The following is a 7321-nucleotide window of genomic DNA, read 5'->3' as shown; positions in this document are numbered from 1 at the left end:
ATCTTCCTCTCTTTCTCTCTCAAATTTGTCTTCATCTTTGGAGACCTCTACCTTTCTCAAAAGTGTGCTTTACATCGATTGAAGAAAGGCACCAACCAACCTTTGGAATGATCGCAATGTTTACATGATTACAGTGTAAAGTCCAGAAGAAACATAAGGTTCAGAGTGCACTACCGACAGATCATGTCATCTGCTTGTACTCAAGAGTATAGTTTGACCGATGGAAACACCTGAGGTTACTCAACAAAGAGAAATGGCTTTCATAGTTAAGTGGTCTCTTGTGCATTAGCGACTGCACATGTGATTTATCAGAGCGTGAGAAATCCATGGAGGGCCCCGACATCTTCAAGCACAATGGAGAAGGACGTAGTAGTAGCCCTCCTCCTGCGTTTCAAGCCTCACATGCAGAAAATGGCATGGTGAGTGCAAACTTTGCTCCTGCAAGGTGAAACTACCAATCGGTGTTGTGTTATGTGTGCGTGTGTGCATGTGTTTTCCTCTTCTTGAGGTTTCCCACCAGTAAAGCATTACAAAAATAATGTGTGTGTGTGTGATATGTTTATCTTCAATTGCCTCCTTCAATATAGCCTGCAATATAGTTGTACAAGACTGATCACAGGGTTTGTATTCTTGGGCATCAAAATTAATGCATACACTGAGAAAGATATGACAATATGATTGACATGGAGATTAGTCATCTCTCTCGAGAACATTTCTGATGATTTTGTGTATGTATGATGCTGACAGATAGAGCATATCACAACTATGGCAGCCAAGTACATTGGTGACGGTGGGCGACATTTTCTGCCTCTTCACCAACAGGGTCAGGAAGCCCACTAGATGCAGCATTGCAGGTCCCACTCCCCACAATGGGAGGAGGGGCTCCGTTGGCCGAGCCAACAATTGCAGAAATAGAGGCACCGCCTTTTGGATTGACAGAAGCCGAAAAGCCCTTGGTAGTAGAATTGGCAGTGGCATCTATGGAAGAGCTTTTACAGGTGGCTCAAGCATGGGAACCCTTGTGGGTAGCTGGTGGTAGTCAAAATCCTAGTGCTGTCCAGGTGATGGAACAAGAGGTATACCTTCAGAGATTCCCAAGAGGGATTGGGCCCATGCCTCCGGGCCTCACTTCCAAGACTTCCCGACACACAGGACTGGTCATCATGACTTTTACTTCTCTGGTGGAGTCTTTTATGGATGCGGTATGTTTCATATTCAGGTGCATGCATGGTTTCATAAGGCTGGCACTCTTTCTTTCAGTGTAAGAATGCATATGGCTAGGTTGATACTAGGTTGAATATGGCTTGATTAAGAATTGAAGAGTTTTGGTCATATTTCTGCTCTACTTATTTAATTTGATGGCACCACATTGGTCTTAGCCTCAGTTGATCCCATGGCTGGAATCTTGTTTAATATAGCTTAACCGTTTCTCGTTTCCAGAATAGTTGGGCTGCAATGTTCTCTTCGATCGTCTCAAGGGTAAGAATAGTGGAGGTCCTTTCAACGGGGGTTGCTGGAACTTATGATGGGGCTATTCAACTGGTAAGTGAACTTGTAAAGAGATGAGTATGTATCTGCTATTATATAATTTCAAGAACTTCTTCTAGGGCAGACTATGTAGAATCTTTTGATAACCGAGTGTGGTTGGTATTGTCTAGAATCTTCTCTTGTACAAATAGGTGCTTGGTATGGAGGACTGGTTCAATGGACAGTGTTCGAACAGGACCCTATGGGCAAATCTTCTGCCTTGATAACTTCGTCTTTGGCCAGTCCGGAGCTGGCAACAAGTGGGCCAAGGGTCAATACACCAAAGTTGCGGAGCTCATTGATTCTGCCCTTGACGTTGTCCGCAAAGAGGCTGAAAACTGTGAGTGCCTTTAAGATCTCATTCTATCGTTCTTTATTCTATTTTATTATGTGAAATGCTGTTCGTCATGCCTTCTTTGCCATTTCTCCGATGGTACAGTTCCATTTATGTCTGGTATAATGATTCTGTTATCAGTTTTGTTTATATTTGACAATGTAGCTAGCCTCAATCGTCTTGTTTGAAAATAATGTTCACATCTTTCCTCAGTGAAGGTTTTAAGAACAATGTTCAGATCTGTCTTCAATGAAGGTTGTCAGATTTCTTTAAGTGAAATTTTCATCGCTGCTGTTCTAACTTCTCTAGCTTCGTAGTATCCCCCCTCACTTGGCAGACATTGGCTTTAGATCTACGCTCACCACTCCCATCCAGTGCTGGATTCCAAATTTGTTTCAAGTTAGCAAGGCTTTGCCACAAACTCTTTCTTCAATTCATGTTGATCTGTAAATTGTATATTGTTTCTATGCTTGAGATGTTTGTCTATACGCTATGATGCAAGCTTCTGTAGTGGAAAAAGCTTCAATGTCTTCATCATTGTGTCATTAATCCTACCTAACTGTTTGATGGTGTGTTGTATACCTGGAACGCCGGGTTTTTTCTTTCTGTTGTAGCTACATCTCATAAAAAAGCTAGCTTTTCTCTATTGATCAATTAAATCTGTGACTTCTTTCTTTGAGGCCTTTGTTTTGTAGTTCAAGTTCGCATTCTCAACAGCTTCATTGGGCCTCATTTTATTAAGCTTCCTCTTTTTAGACTTCTTCTGCAAGGATGATGACGATGCAAGGAGGAGTGCTGACACTCACGATGGGAGGCCAACACCTTGCAAGCGAAGCGATTACCAGACGAAGGGTGGGTTCTCAGTCCACTTTAGGCGTGACTCATTTTTACCTGCTCAATGCCCTTAGGCTTTAGCTATGGCGTTCGAGTCCTGACCTGCTAATCAGTGATGTTTAGTCTTGACGTCCCGAACTACTACAGCTGGTGTTCGATTGTGTGCTGGTCTCCCATCGTGTGTTGACACTCATGATGGGAGGCCATCACCTTGCAAGCGAAGCGATTGCCAGACGCAGGGTGGGTTCTCAGTTCACTTTAGGCGTGACCCTACTCAATGCCCTTATTCTTTAGCTATGGCGTCCGAGTCCTGACCTGCTAATCAGTGACGTTTAGTCTTGACGTCCCGAATTGCTAGAGCTGGCGTCCGAGTCTCGACTTCTTCCAACAAAGCCGCCAACGCTGTTGAGTCCTTGAGCCTCTCGTTGTCTATTCAATGCATTAAATCAGCTTTTAGATCATAGTTTGAAGCATCTATCGGTAGTTACACTAAATCTTGTCACATTTTGTCAAATGTTTTCAAGGCAAGCTCAAAATCTAGCTTAGATTTTGCAAGTTAGTGATACTCACTTTTGGGTGGTAGTGTTGTGTTAACTCAATAAAGAATGTACTTAATCTCAAACTAGATGTGTGAGATCATAGCGTTAAAGATTTTAAGATCGTTGATTTCTTTTACATGTAGCTATAAATTTTATAGTCTCAATTTCTCACATGGTCATATGGCTTGATCGGGTGTGTTATCTTGAGCTATAGTTTCTTGCCAAGACACGTTTAGAATACCTTGGGTTTATGTGTCACACATACACAATGTTTTTATTTTGTATATAATTACAAATATAGACACGTCTACCATACGTTGGGTCTATGTGTCACACATACACAATGTTTTTATTTTGTATATAATTACAAATCTAGTCTCAATTTGTCACATGGTCATATGGCTTGACCGGGTGTGCCATCTTGAGCTATCGATTTTTACCTTTAGTTCTTCTAGCTATCTATATGGCTTGATTGGGTCTCTTGAGCTATCCATTCTTACTAAACGTGTAGTTGTGCTTCTTTTTACGATAAAAAGCGTTAAAAGATTTTAAGATGGTTAGTTTCTTTTACATGTAGTTACAAATTCTGTAGTCTCAATTTCCCACATGGTCATATGGCTTGATCGGGTGTGTTATCTTGAGCTATAGTTTCTTGTCAAGACACATCTAGCATACCTTGGGTCTATGTGTTATACCACCACTTTGAAGTTAGATTCCTGGGACTATTGAAAATGTGTTTGATTTTAACGTGTAAGATAATCCTTAAATCCCAAGTGGGAGCCCAAGATGAGGTGAACAGTTTTTTTGGAAAAAGAAATTATTGGATGAAAATCCCATGTGGGAGCCCAAGAAAAGGGTATACTGATTTTTTTGTAGAAAGGGATCTTCGTACAAAAGGAGACTCTAGCAAAATTTCTAACATTTATAATTTATGTACAAACTCAAAATTAAATACAAATGGTGCTTTTTTAAAAGTTTCATTTTGCTTAAGTATAGATGTGCATTCATATCACATATAATTTTTTTGGTTCAAAAAGATTAATATTTTAATAGGTTGTTTTGTAATGTGTTTTGATTTGACGAGTGAAGTTTTTCATGGTTGTTTAAGATTATGCATTATTTGTTATTTAGAGAAAAATCCATTTCATATGTGTGCCTTAAATCCTAAGTGGGAAGCCTACTAAGTAGGTGGCTAGTATCATATATTTTGAGATTGAGATTTGTATCAGTTTACAAGGAAAATGCTATTTGTTTTTTGACAAATTACATTGAAACGATTGGTTAATATTAATTTAATATTCATTATATTTGTTGTTTTCCATGGTTTGTTCTCTTAACATCTATTGTAAATGAAAACACACTACAATGTACACTTTTGTTCATTTGCAGTTCAACATGTATTTTTGCAAAAGTACGTGCTTCAAAAATTGTTATGTTACTAGTAGTGGGTCATTACATTCCGTACGAAATCCATATGAGGGGGGATGGCTCATTGCGAGAACGTCCATATGTTGTCCGTATGTAGGGGGGTAGGTTAGCAAGTAAGATACCGTACATAGGGGGGTTTCTCTAATTTTGATGCACACAGGTGACATCCCCCCATTACTAATAGTGAATCCCCCGGGAGCTTGACTTACTGGCTGTAGCATTTATGGTTTTTAATGATAATGTCTGGCATTTTGTATTACGTATCAACATAGATAAAATGCTTTGGAAATCTCAAATTTGATAAAATGCTGAAGCCTTGAATAGTTTGGCTCTCAACTTTTTCACCGCACTACATGGTAGTACTCACTTTGTACTTGAAAAGCATGGATGGCTTGATACTTTAAGCTTACTCTAGTTTAAACTTAACCAAGGGCTGGGCTTGCTTTGGTCTAGAGTGGGCTTCCTCTAGATAATATAATTGGTTTTAGTTATGAATTTCAACTCATGTTAGGTTGAACTTAACCAAGGGTTTGGGCTTGGTTTGGTCTAGAGCTAGCTTCCCCTTGATAATATAACCAAGTAGTAATTATGAGTTTTGATGCATGATTAAGGTTGAGAACATTGCTAGCCCCTAATGCTTTCATCGATCAATTGTTTATAGGAATATTGATCCTTTACTTGAAAACTAAGAGATACAGGTAACCTATCAATGCTTGGACTTTTGTTGGCTCAAAACGCCTTGCTAATATAGCGATATTAAGACTTCCTACTTTGAGCTTTGAAATATTATACCCTATGGAAGGTTTGAAATAGGGTTTCTTGGATCACCTACTCTCTTAGGATTTTTGTTGAGTTGTGATACCTGGCTATTGACAAATTTTTCGTACTAATAACTTGGATATAAGTCATATTGAAAGCAATGCCTGTTGGGTGTTAGCATACGGTTTTACTAGCTCAAAAGGATAAATGTATTCCTTGCTTGTAAGGTTTGCATCACATATAGTGTAACCTACATTGTTGGGTGGTGGTTGGCATTTCTCTTTTAGTATTGTGAATGTACCTTACTAAGTGGCTAGTTAGTTAGCTGGTTGAGGATCTTTCTTATAGCACATGAATTATATGGCTAAATCACTTTTTAATTCTAAGTATTCTCATTAGAAAAGTTTGCCCTAAAATATTGCCCCAGTGATGGTCTGGACTAATATATGGTCAGATCATTTTTTATTTATTTACAGAACATGAAAATCTTAAAGCTGGTTTAAAAAATGGGGGGCGACTTCATGGGATTAGAGATGGGTAAGACACTTGGATCAGAAGAGGTGATGACCTTCTGATCAAAATTTAATCTAGTTATTATGTATACTTTCATTTAAAATTTGGGCTAACTAGGTATATACTCATAGCTAGTTAGTTTATTTAGCAAAATCTCCACAGATTCCATTGCTTCAATGTCCCTTGCTCTTTTGTTTCTTCAAAAACGCAACAGGGGTGTTTGAACACAGTCACACATATAGCGAGCTTGATTGCACCTCGTCTAGCCACTGAAGTTGGCCTCGTTCACTACCTACAAGCCATATTATTTATATAATAAAAACTTCAACCCTCTAGTCTTGCACCTCAACCTACCTGCGCGCCCTCTCCCTCTTGCATCTCAGCCTACCTGCATGTCCTCGTCTCCTTCCCCGTCCTGCAGCTCAGCTTAACATGCGTGTCGTGGTATCTTACAAGATTCCCCCTAGTGGGAACTTAAAAATGTGTCTATCACCCTCTAAATCTACGTGTAGAATGCTCGTGTGCCCGTTGCATCGTCGGCACCTGCTCATTCGCTATTTCTCTGTGCCTGTTGAGATGCCCGCCATTCGGCTCCTTCATAGGGATCTCATTTGATTCTCCTTATTTTTGGATTTTTTTTCAGCTGTACCCGCTACTTCTACAACTTATTATAAAGATACCACTTGGATTGGAAGGGGTGATGGCCTTCTAATCACAAGACCAAATGGATTTGTTTTTATTTTTTTTGAAACACACATTTTTTGGAGTAATGGCCTTCAAGGCTCACTATGATAGCATCATTACATTTTTTTTGGAAAATGAATACTTGGTGAAATAAACTCTTCATGGATGGTAGGTATAAGTTTAGAAATGTTTTAAGTAGGGCATGGATAACAACTGATAGGTTCGTTGACACCTGTAATACGTATTCAAGGCGAACTAATCTGTTGTCTTGTTTATGTGGATGCGGGTGAGGACTCTATCTTTACTTTGGATATTTTTTGTCTTGGCTGCTATCCGTCACCGACATAATTTGCCTCTATCACTTTAGTATCAGTTTCTCTTTAGATCTTTTACATACAGATCACTAAAATGATGCCTCATTCTCATTATGATGTGCAAAAATGAATCAAAGACTGAGTCATTTTTGTGCTATTCCTTGTACTTTGTCTAAAGCCATCCATCATTTGACCTGATAAGTTCTTTTGTGTTCTAAGTATTAATTTAAAATAGCAACACACACACAAAGAATATGCATACATAGAGAATTAGTGCATGAGAGACTAGAGGGTAGGGAAACCCATATTTCAGCCAGTCATCCTCCCTGCCTAAACATATACCCCCATGCCGGTTTCTCATTGACCCTTGACCTCACATTCCCCCCCCC

The 7321-nt window shown here is 39.3% G+C and overlaps 1 pseudogene; it reads left to right on the top strand.

Annotated features, from left to right (window-relative positions):
* The first annotated feature begins 869 nt into the window (after positions 1-869).
* LOC147452391 (uncharacterized) lies at positions 870-1881 on the top strand (annotated as a pseudogene).
* Positions 1882-7321: the final 5440 nt, after the last annotated feature.

The sequence above is a fragment of the Adiantum capillus-veneris genome, chromosome 8 (genome assembly GCF_014529385.1).
Source record: "Adiantum capillus-veneris isolate H3 chromosome 8, ASM1452938v2, whole genome shotgun sequence".
Taxonomy (NCBI): Eukaryota; Viridiplantae; Streptophyta; class Polypodiopsida; order Polypodiales; family Pteridaceae; genus Adiantum; species Adiantum capillus-veneris.
This window is presented reverse-complemented; position numbering and strand designations above follow the sequence as displayed.